The sequence below is a fragment of the Delphinapterus leucas genome, chromosome 1 (genome assembly GCF_059928025.1).
Source record: "Delphinapterus leucas isolate spDelLeu-1000000601 "Yukka" chromosome 1, BTC_Dleu_Yukka2, whole genome shotgun sequence".
NCBI lineage: Eukaryota > Metazoa > Chordata > Mammalia > Artiodactyla > Monodontidae > Delphinapterus > Delphinapterus leucas.
The window spans coordinates 27,375,622-27,388,139 of NC_143129.1; positions in this window are offsets into that span (position 1 = coordinate 27,375,622).

Genomic DNA, 12,518 nt, shown 5'->3' on the forward strand with positions numbered 1-12,518 from the left:
AGTTATGTGCCAGAAAGTAAGGGAGTGCTCAAAGAATGGTGGGGCCATGTTAAAAGGACACAGGAGCCTGCTTGAAGGGACTCCAACTGGCCAAATCTGGGGCAATTTAAGCATAGAAATAAATAATGATAGTAAAGGATTAGAATCCATTGAGTAAAATAAGAATTTGTGTGTCTTTATATAAATAACTGGAGGAGAAGGGAAAGTGCTTCCTAACCGTGGAATGCCAGCCAATAAAGGTAGAAGAAATAATAAAACGAGAAAAAACACTATTTTGTAATACTCAGAGTAATGGTTGATTCAGGCAAAACATATCAATGAATGCTACAACGAGTGCATGAAAGTTTGGTAAGGAACAGGATATTTATACAGTTTCAAAATATTTCCTATCAAATGATTGATAGAGGAAAAAATAGTAACTTTACAATGGAGACACTGACAGACACCACCTTCACTAAGTAATCAAAGTGAACATCACCAGTCATGGGACAAATCAGTATCATGTGTCTCCTGATATAATGTCCTAAGAAGGACACAACATCATTTCTGTAATATTATTGCCAAAATGCATGACCTGAATCTGATCACGAAGAAACATCAGACAAACCCAAACTGAAGGACATTCATTGGATAATTAGATAATAGCAATGTATCAAAGTTAGATATTCTGACTTTGTTACTCCTTAAACTATTTAGGGGCAAATAGACACAATGTCTGCAACTGATTCCCAAGTGGTTCAGAAAAAATACATTCATGTATTTTATATATATATGTATATATGTATGCACACATAATGGTATATGCATATATTCTTTTATATGCATTTTATATGCATATAAAAGAAATGAAGGAGTTTGGTGCTTACAAGGTGATAAGGTTTGGAAATGGCTGCTAAAGACAGAGGGAATGTGATTTGCTGAGAGAATAGGGAGGACCTGAACCTTCTGGCCTCCAATTCTACCACTTCAATGAAGCAGCAGTGACCAAGTCCAGCGACCACTCACCGGTCATCTTCCTTGTTGATCTCTGATCTGCTGTTGACTTTGTCTCCTTGAAAACATCTCTTCTCTCCACTTCCACTGGCATGGCTCTCCTGGTTTCTCCTTCTGCCTTTCCATCTCTTCCCAGCTTTTCTTTCTCTGCCTATTTCTTTCACGCATGTGACATTCAGGGTTCTGGTCTCGCCACTCTTCACAATCTCCCACCTCAGGTTCATCTATGCTCACAGCTTCCATGACCACCTCTTGCTGAAGAATCTCCCACCCTCATCTCCCGCTCAGGCGCTGCTCTTCTAAGTCGTATCTACATTTCCACCTGTCCTTTGGGTACCTGCACCCAGCGGCATCTCAAACTCAACATGTCCCAAACAGAGCTCACTGTCTTCCTGTTCACTCTGCCACACTGTTGCTCCAGTCTTCTCTACCTCAGAAAATATCCTGTTCTCAAGACGGAACCCTGAGCATCATTCTGCACTGAGCACCTTCAGTCAGTCACTGAGTCCTGTCTTTTCTGCCTCCTAATTTTCCCTCAAACCCGTCCACTTCTATCACTACAGTCACCCCCCGCCAATCTGCTGACCCCAGCTCTCCTTGGATCATTGCAACAGCCTCCTAGCTGTCCTCTCCCCCTCTAGGCCACGTGTCACACTGAGGTTAAACGCCGTGGGTGAGCACTTTAACCTGAGTCTGAACTCCTCCAGATAACTCACGAAGCCCTTTGTGTTCTGCCCCTGCTCTCCTCTCTGGCCTCATCTCCTACTGCCTCTCCCCTCTTGCACCCTACATGCCAGCCCCTCAAACTTCCCTCACTTCCTCCAACCCAATATCCCTCCATCAATTTGGAAACTCTCCCGTTCCTACCCTTCCTCACTCCACTTGCTTCTCCCACCCACTCACTCACCCTTACATAAATTGCATTCAGCTGTCACGCGTCGCTTGTTTACTACAAGACTCACCAAGTCTGGTTGAGGATCTCCTATAATGCACCTCCCACCATAGTATTTGCCATGGTGAACTGTAATTTCCTGTTTATTTGTCTTTATCCTCGTGAGGACAGTACTGTCTTGTCCACGGTTGAAGCCTCAGTGCTCGTCGTTATACCTGGCACATTATACCTGGCCACATATAATGATAGAGAGATGGATAGATGGATCAATAGATAAATGATTGATTGATAATAGGTGATAGATGATAGAAAGATAGATGATAGGTAGATAGACAGATGATAGAGAATAGGTAAACGAACAAACAACTCAGTATAAATTCCAGAGGGTTTTGGAATCTGGACTCATGACTTCCTGAGATCCATAGCAATACACTTTGTCAGTTTTACTCATTATGGCCGAAAAGTATCAAAGGCCTTTGAGGTAGAGATTTCCTTTTCCACAGCTAGGTTGGGAGTTCTACGGCTTTGAAGTAACAGTACTATGTTTTGCCACGTGGTGGCGCCAGCACAACACCAAAGAGGCCTTCAGAGGCGCCATTTCGCCCCCATCATCAGACTGGGGGTGATACCACCCACCCTTGTTGACAGTGGACAGCATTATTGTGGTGTAAAGACTTTACTAGGGGCTTGTATTCGTTGTTCGGGAAATCTTGGCAATATTTACAACTCTCTGAGACTCAGAGAAATCATCCCAGCCCCACAAAAGGGTGGAGAGGCTTATTTCCTCTCCCACAAAAGTGTGTCAGCCTATTGTGCTAATAAGTGAGAAGGCTGCTCCACTGTGAACGAGGAGAAACCTTGGGGAATTGCTGTCTTCAGAAAAGCCGAGTACTCTTCCCTCAGAGCCTGCCTCTGAGGGCTGAGCAGGCCCTGGGGACTGAGAGGTGGGGCTCTGCAATCCTGGCCAGAGTCCTGCTTCTGGAAGGAGCCTTCAGTGCTCCTGGCATTTCCTGTGATGGGGCTCAGGGGCCCCCTCCACCCAGATCCCTCCCCCGCCCCCTCCCAGCCTTACTCATCCTCACCTCCTTAACCCTTTGATGACTCCCTCAAGGCCCTTACAAGGCCCTGCAGAGGCGGGCTCCTGGTTTGCAGTACTTTGTAATCAGCCCTGAATGCCCCAGGGTATTTGCACACCCCAGTGGGTGGAAATGGGGTGGAGAGACTGGGCTGTGTAATGGCCAGTCTGGTCCCAGGCAGACTCCCTGAAGACTCTCAGGGCTCCCCAACCCCATAGGCCAGCATCAGCACCCACATCTGAAGGATAGACCAGTCCAGCCAAGGAGAGTGAGGGGAGGAGGGAGTCAGCAGGAAACAGACCTTGACCAAGAACCTTTTCATGTTTCTCCTAGAGTAGACATCACAGCCGCCCCACCCTGGGGCAGAGATCTTCTGGCTCTCTTGTAGAGAGGAAAGTTACACCCCACCCCACGATAGACACAAGACACAACCCTCATGGCTGTTAAGCCTGGGCTCCTAAAAACTCTCAATTCAGGGACCCCTTTAGCAGGACACAGGGCCCTAAGCAGCATTTCCCCCACCCTACATAGGTGACACAGCCATGGGAGATACCAGCAAGCTTTGCCTAGGGTAAGCTTTGTGTCTATGTTCCTTCAGTCAACAGACCTTCACCAGGGACCCACCAGGTGCCAGGCACTGTGCCAGTATCACAGGGTGAATAAGAAAGACAGTTCTCCAGTTCAGGAACTTACAGGCTAGCAGGGAATCAGACCCATTAGTATTTGTCACACCTGGTTATAAGCACTGTAAAAGAAGTGGCACAAAAAGTGCTAAGGTAATAGCTCTGATTATTCATTATTGTGTTTTTTGATTTGCATTCAAAGCCACATCACAGAATACACATTAGAGAGCACTTACGTCTTCACGTGACTTGCATTTTTGATCAGTGCCTATGTTGCAGGAAGGGGGACCCCTTCCAGGGCCTGACAGTGGGCTCTTGTCTAATGCTTGGAAATGAATTGTCCAAGGAGACACTCGTGCTGACAAAGCAAGAGACTTTGTTGGGAAGGGGCGCCCGGGCAGAGAGCGGCAGGGTAAGGGACCGCAGGAGAAGTGCTCGGCCACGTGGCTCACAGCCTTGGGTTTCATGGTGATGGTATTAGTTTCTGGTTGTCTCTGGCCAATCACTCTGACTCAGGGTCCTTTCTGGTGGTGCGCACAACGGCTCAGCCAAGATGGATTCCAGCGAGGAGGATTCTGGGAGGCTGGTAAGACATGTGGACAGGTGTCTCCTCTCTCCTTTTGACCTTTCCCGATTCTTCTGGTTGGCGGTGGCGTGTTAGTTCCGTGTTCCTAACCAGGACCTCGTGTTGTAAAATAACTCATGCAAATTGTTGCTGTCTTTGCCTGGCCGGGGCGGGCGGTTTCAGTCAGTGTTTCCCCTAACACCTAGACTGCTTGGGTGGAAAGAAATTCCTCCAAGACACTCCCTTCTGAGTATGAGTCAGGAAGCCTAGGCCTCCCAGGCATAACCGGGTCAGAGGCAGGGTAACTGGGCTCCACTACATGTTCCAACCAGAGGCTGGACACAGCCTGGGGAGCGGGCAGCAAGATGGGAAACCCACCCCCCACATGAGGCAGAGGCCCCACTGCTGGCTCCAGCCCTCCCCTATGACTGCTGGCCCTTCAGCTGTCACAGCCCTTCTCTGGCCTCAGCTTCACATATGCAGCGATTAGATGAGAAGAAATGGTCCTGCCCTCTTCTCCACCTCTAAGCCTGTCGCCTTTGTGATTCTCATCCTTGCCATTAGGAGCTGAAGAATCTCCATGCTCTGAGCCAGATGCTGTGTGGCCACATCACTAAGGGGTGACTCAGACCCAGACAGGGCTCTGAGGCTCCTTTTGTAATTCCCTTGTTTGGCCCCGGGCAGGGTCTCTCTTTGGAGGTGCTGGGCAGAGCCTCTCTCTGGGCCAAGGAAGAACCTGGGCACCCAACACCCAGGCAGTGACAGCCTCGCATGGGCTCTGTAGCTGACCACCTCATCCTCAGAAGAGACTGATGCTAAGGAATGTCTTTCCGGGGACTTCCCTGGCGGTCCAGTGGTTAAGACTCCACGCTTCCACTGAAGGGGGCGCTGGTTCGATCCCTGGTCGAAAAAAAGAAAAAAAAAAAAGGAATGTCTTTCCAAGCTTTAAATCATGTGGAAATTTAAGTTATAAATTGTATGGAGAATGCCTTGGGCACCATTATGCTTCATTGTGCCTGGAAGCCCAAATTAATGTTCTAAAAAGTAAGTATCTTGGCCTTCCCTGGTGGCGCAGTGGTTGAGAGTCCGCCTGCCGATGCAGGGGACACAGGTTCGTGCCCCGGTCCGGGAAGATCCCACGTGCCGCAGAGCGGCTGGCCCGTGAGCCATGGCCGCCGAGCCTGCGCATCCAGAGCCTGTGCTCCACAACGGGAGAGGCCACAACAACAACAAAAAAAAAGTAAGTATCTCTAAGTCTGTAGAAAAGTCGTGTGTGTGTGTGTGTGTGTGTGTGTAAAAGAAAACAAACAAACAACCTCTTAGAGGAGGAAGAAGCCTCAGGCAGTGGAAATATCCTGGTTATTCTACCCCCAGCGCTGGCTGCATTTACAAGTGGCCCCTGTGATTGGAAGTTGAAAGCAGAGGAGATGATGGACCAGGCAGGTTCTGGGGCAGGAAAAGCCAGAACAATGTACACAAAAGGCACAGGCAGAGAAAGAGGAGCTGGAGAAGGAGGTTGAGGAAGAACAGGCAGAGAGCTGGGAGAAAAGCCAGGAGAGGGAGTCATCCTCGGAAGCAGAGGGAAGAAGGGTTTCCAGAAGGAAGAAGGAAGGACTGCAGTGCCAGAGGCAGCGCACAATACCTCAGGTGAAAACAGGGAAGCCTTGGTATCTGCAAAACAGCTCAAAGGGTGTGGCTCAAACTATTATCTCTAGCCCTTGAGGAGGAGCTAGATCCTTGACTGAAGATCTGGAAGCCATCAGTGACTGTGGCCATTGCAGTTTGCGGCGTGCTGATAAATAAGGGTCAGAATGTTCATTTTTCTCCCCATTCGCTCCGCAAACCACACTGCCTCGTGTCTAGGGCAGGGCTTCCCAAATGCAGCTTTGCGTTCAAATTCCGACTCCACTATACTCACTAGCTGGATGACCCCAGGGAAGTCATTGAAACTCATGGTGCCTCGGTTTCCTCATCTGTAAATGTGGAAAAAATGACAAGACCCATCCATGAAATGATGTCTAGACGAAGACAAGCTTGTCTAGACGAAGACAAGCTCTCCCCAGGCTGCTCCAGCCACTGACAATACAGCAGAGGCACTGGACTGGTCATTTCTGCCCACTGCTGACTTCTGAGAGGCCTGCTTTGCTCAGGAGTCCCCAGTGGGCTGGCTAGGGCGTTCTCAGGCGACACTGCTGGCCCCCAACCCCACTGTTTTTCCTTCTCTCTCTCTTTCCACAGGTGTCAGGCTTGCACTGTGGTCCGAAGGCTCCCATACCTCCTCTGCTCCCTCCCCGCTTTCTCTTTCACAGGTATCACCCCCAATCAATCTCTTGCACGTCTAACTTTGTGTTGGCATTTTGCCTCCTGGAGGACCCAAATCGACAAACTAGGTAAAACAGAATTCTTTGCTACAGGACTTGCCTGAGCCTTTAATGTAAGAATATACATTATGGTTCTCAGGAGGGGAACATAATTTGAAGTGTTTCCCAAATTTATTTGATCACTAAAAGCTAACATCCACACACTCACAGCCACAATACCATAGAACATCCATTAACATCTCATGGAATTTATGATCTGCTAAGTAAAGTTTTGGTTTTTTTTGTTTTGTTTTGTTTTGTTTGCTTTTCTTTTTTTTGTGTGCTAGAACCATTTTAATATAATTATACATATCTTCCAAATCCAGGAAGAAAGGTTTATGCATATATAACTTTTCCATTTAACATGTGCAAACATAAATAACAAGGATCTCAGTTTATAAATTCATCAGGGTCAGAGCAATTGACCAACGTCTCTTTACTGCTAGGCTTACCAACAGCAAATTACAGATGAATTAGTGTCCTTTTGTTTCTCTTCTCTCACCTTGTCCAGAGACATTTTGTTGTAAAGTTTCAGTGCAGCTCACCTCCAGCCAAAGGTAATCTTTCTAGATAAGTACGCAGTTGCTCTGAATTTACTTATAATTATAACCTCTTTAATCATAGAAGAACCCCTGCAGAGGTGGAGTTCAAGGTTGCATACAATAACAGAAGATCACTGTTTTGAAGTCTAGCACAGATTAAAAACCACAGATGTACCATTTATATAAGACGCATACTGATTGTCTCTTAAACTACATATTGACTCCTTGTGAACATTATATGTATATATATATATTTTTTTTTTTTTTTTTTTTTTTTTTTTGCGGTATGCAGGCCTCTCACTGTTGCGGCCTCTCCCGTTGAGGAGCACAGGCTCCGGACGCACAGGCTCAGCGGCCATGGCTCACGGGCCCAGCCGCTCCGCGGCATGTGGGATCTTCCCAGACCGGGGCACGAACCCACGTCCCCTGCATCGGCAGGCGGACTCTCAACCACTGCGCCACCAGGGAAGCCCTCTTGCAGAACTTTTTATTTTCCCTGAGGTTAAGCATCCGGGCTATGGATTTGGTATGACCTAGATGCTTTATTTTCTCTTCTTTTCACTTGGAGAAAATAATCTAAAGAAAAATTCTACAAAAAGAAGTTTCTACTATATAGCACAGAGAACTATTTTCAGTATCCTATGATAAACCATAATGGAAAAGAATATTTTAAAAAAGAATGTATATATAAGTATAACTGAATCACTTTGCTGTACAGCAGAAATTAACACAACATTGTAAATCAACTATACTCCAATAAAAACACAATATTGACCAAGAAAAAAGAAAAAGAAACAAAAAGAAGAATTCTACAAAAAGAGATTCCTTTGCTCTGGCCCTCTGAGACACACACACTTTCTCTCTCTCTCCCTCTCTTCTTCTCTCCCTCCCTCTCTCTCTCTCTCTCTCTCTCTCTCACTCACACACACACAAACACACACCCCTAGTGGCACACAGGCCTGTGGCCCGCCCCCAGGCAGCTGTGGGTAATCCCAGCTGCTCTGACTCACCCCTGCTCTCAGGGCTGGGTGACTCACTGCATCAGTGAGGCTGATGGGATGTCTGTCTGTCTGTCTGCACTGGTGAGCTCCTGTGGAAGGGATTATGCCATCAGAAAGAGATTTTGCTGGATCCAGAGAGATAGAATCATGTAAGAGGCTTTGAAAAGTACAGAGCAGTGTTTATTCAGGTTTTAAAAACTGGACCTTGTCCAGTGGCGGGTGTAGTCATCATCATGGGTAACTACAAGTAAACATGAGTAGCTCAGGACCACAAAGTTCCTTCGTGAGCGGAGCCCTGGCTGCAGAGGCCCTGAAGGCTGATAAATCATCTACCAGGACTGCAGAGAAGAGGGTGTGGCCTGGGCCAGAGGATGGTACTCCCGGGTGACGAGGGGGTTCCTCTGTGAAGGGCTGCAGGAAGCTTCTGTTACGGCTGGTTTGCCTTTGTCGCCGAAAGGCCTGGGAAGGGGAACCTCAGCCACCCGCCTGGGAGGAGGTGCTTTCCCAGGATGGGCTGTCCTCCAGCAGACCGGCTGGAGGAGAAATCTGCCCAGTCTGCTGCTGGACGGGTGGACAAGCCTTCTCCCAAGAGCCCCAAGGGGCTCAGTGGCTCAGCAGTGAAGGAAATTAACAGCTTCCAGGAAGGGTTGTCTCTTTCCTCTGCTCTCAACTGGGATGGTTTCGTAAAACACTTGCACCAGAAACCTGTGACTTAGGAATGAGTGCCTATGTCCCCCATTTCATCCAAGGGTACAGAAAGCAGAGCCTGGTGGTGGCAGTGGTACCCGTCCATCGGGCAGTGCCAACTGGAGATGGAGGATGTCAGGTAAAAACACATCCAGACTTAGATGGGGAAGACTTCTATCAGAAAGAAAGACTGTTGCAACAGGGGGAACTCTCAGGTCTCAGAAAGCTACAAGGATCTCAAAATCAAAAAAAAAACAACAATTTGTTTTTTAATAGGGTAAAGGAGGGGTGACAGAAATAAGCAGACTCTTTGGAGGGGAAGCTGGACAAACAAGGGGAAACGAATGGGGTCTGATGGGAAAAGGTCATGCTGGGGGTCAGGAGATTTCTCAGGAGAAGCTGATAAGCGGGACCTGGTCCACTTTTTCTGTGTTTGCTCAGACATGGAGGAAAGAGAGAAACCTGACTAAAGTTTGGTCAAGCAGAGTGTAAGAAATGGACACGTGAACACCTGGCCAAGGACAAGATAGATTGAGGGAGGAGGAATAAAATTGGTGAATACAAAACCAAACACAAATGGAGGCTGATTCCATGGAAATGGGGTGCCTGGGAATTCCACTCCTGGAGCTCTTGGTGCAAAGGGCTCAGTTCTTAAATGTGAATAAATACTCATGGCAGCCAATGCAATTCGAAAATCCTATGAAATCCGGGAAATTTAGAAAGTGGGGAGTAATAGGCAATCCCCCAAAGATTCTGAGGGACAGAGTAGTTCCTTCATATGCAAACCACTCCCCCCCCCACACTTATAGAATGGGTGTGTGGCCCTCATGAACAAGGCCAGCGCTGACTTTAAAGCTAGGAGGAAGCTGGCATCCTGATGGTGATGGTAAGGCCAACTGGCCCGAGGCAGGGGAACACAATCAGATTCACAGGTTGCATCAGACCGAATTCTCCGGACCACCCAGTTCCAGAAACTGCTCTGGAGACATTCCGGACCACCCAGTTCCAGAAAATGACCTGGGGACTTTGAACCCGGCCCAGCCTTCCCGCCTTTCGAGGGGCGGGACCAACGGTCCCCCAGGACACCCGAAAAGACCACCAAATAAGGAATACCCTGCGCCCTCCCAGATTCACCACACCCCTTTCCCTTCTTCCCCTATAAAATCTTGACCAACCCTCGCCCAGCTGTGACTTCTCTGGCCCCCTTTCTCTCGGAGCAGTGAACCTCGCCCGGGAGCGCTCCCTAATAAAGCTCACTTGAAGCTTTCCTCTGTTTCGTGGTGCCGTTTGTTAAGATCCGACCTTACAATGATGGAAAAGTACCTGCAGGGCTGGCTCATACCATCTGCCTGCAAACCTTGAGGCCATGGAATCTCTGGCTATGAAAGAATCCCATAGGTCACCAGCCCCTATCTCTGCAGGCCCCTCCAGCAGAAGGACCCCCATCTGGCTGGCCCTCAATCATTAAAGACCAAACACTTCGTGACCCCAAGTGATTCTGATACTCAACCAAGTTGGGGAACCCCTGACCCCTTGAACACAGCCAGTGCTGCTGGAATCTCTGCGTCACAAGCCACTATTTAATTAGTTTTTATGTTGAATTAGAATCTGTGCCCCTTTACGTCGATCACTAGTTCCACTTCTCCCTCTGGAGCAACACAGAATGAACACATGTTAGCGCATCGAGGGCCCAATATCCATCTCTTATCCAAGAAAAATGCCTCTATTTCACTTGAATATTTCTCACCCATTTTATTTCTCCATCATTTATTAAGAGGCGATAATGTGCACATGACATAACAGAGTCTGTCCACAAAGTGTCTGTTAAAAGAGTAAATAATGGCGGCTTCCCTGGTGGCGCAGTGGTTGAGAGTCCGCCTGCCGATGCAGGGGACACGGGTTCGTGCCCCGGTCCGGGAAGATCCCACATGCCGCGGAGCGGCTGGGCCCGTGAGCTGTGGCCGCTGAGCCTGCGCATCCGGAGCCTGTGCTCTGCAACGGGAGAGGCCACAACAGTGAGAGGCCCGCGTACCGCAAAAAAAAAAAAAAAAAGAGTAAATAATGACTCTCATACAAATATAAAATAACTACATGTCAAAGATTTGATTTCACTCATGAATAAATGAGGGAACCAGTAGATATTTAAAAAAAAATAGTTTAAAGGAGAATCCAAAAGAAAAATTAGGAATGCTGAATGGAATTTGTTAATAGATGCAAAACTGAGGGAGGGAATCCGTTTGATTGCGCTTCTACCCAAAGAAGTTCATTTGCATATACATGGACAATAATTATTTGCATTACTATCGATTTCTACAATGCACAGAGTAGTAAAATACCCTGAAGACTGTGAGAGGCACAGACCGCTGCAGATCTGACCCCTGGCAGGGTGATTAGGCTTCACCTAATTCCATAGAACACCAGGAATACTTTGTAATTCCAAAGACTTTTCAGTTTTTCCTGACAGATCATTGTTTCACTAAAAAATCCCGAATACTCAAATCTCAAACTGTCCTTCAAGATTGACTAAAATGCCACTTTATCTGGTCTTCCTCAGACTAAAGGATAATTTAAAAAAAAAAAAAAGGTAAAATCATGACTCACATACGGATATAAAATGAACAAGTTTTAAAGATTTTATTTAACTTATTAATTAAATGAGGCAACTAAGCATACGTTGTGACTGATTCAAAGGAAAAGTCAAAGAGGCACAGATTTATATGAAGTAAAGAATATTGAAATGAATGTGCAAATGGACTCAACTGGCTTCTCCACGGTGGGGAGGGAGATCCCCCGCCCCACACTGAACAGAATTAATTTGCATGTAGAGAAAAATTATTTTGCACTGCTACTGTTATCTACAACTTTGGGTTGTAAAATGACCCAAAAACAGTGAAAGGCTGGAATCAGATAACTTGGGAGGAGCTGCTCTAAACCAGACTTTCTCGGCCTCGGCATTACTGACATCTTGGATGCCAACTAACAATTGTCACTTCCCGTCTGGTTCTCAAAGTTGCTGACCTTCAACACCTGCTGAAAGGAGTTCAGGGTGGAGATCAGGAATGAGACGCTCTGTGCTCTGGGGAAAACTGGCAGAACAGGCCTTCAGACAGTTAGATATTTTCAGGAGAAGATTTTATGAGCCCAATTTCTTGCACCTTCTCACATCTAGGAAAGCACTAAAACCATTCATGGAGACGTCTCCTTGTGACGAGCTGCAACCTTCTGCCAAGATGTGAGCTTGACTGTATGTATCCCCCGTCACCAAAATCACATGTGTACTGTCCTCCTCCCACCTCTTCGGAGCAGTTCCTCAGAGCTGAGAGGCTGTCTCCCCAGGCTATAATTCTCATTTTGCCCCCAAAAAACTTAACTCACAGCTCTCACGTTGTGTTTTTTTCTTTCTTTTTTCCAGTCAACATGGACCACGTAATTCTTTGTTTTGTGGGGAGCTGTCCTAGACATCCAAGATGTTTAGCAGCATCCCTGGCTTCTACCCAATAGAGGCCAGTAGCACCCCATCATAACAAAAATTATCTCCAGACATTGCCAAGTGTCACCCAAGGCCGGGAGGAGGGGGCAAATTCACCCTCAGTTAAGAAATACTGCTCTAGGGCTTCCCTAGTGGCACAGTGGTTAAGAGTCCGCCCGCCAATGCAGGGGACATGGGTTTGAGCCCTGGTCCGGGAAGATCCCACATGCCATGGACCAACCAAGCCCATGTGCCACAACTACTGAGCCTGCACTCTAGAGCCCGCGAGCCACAACTACTAAGCCCACGC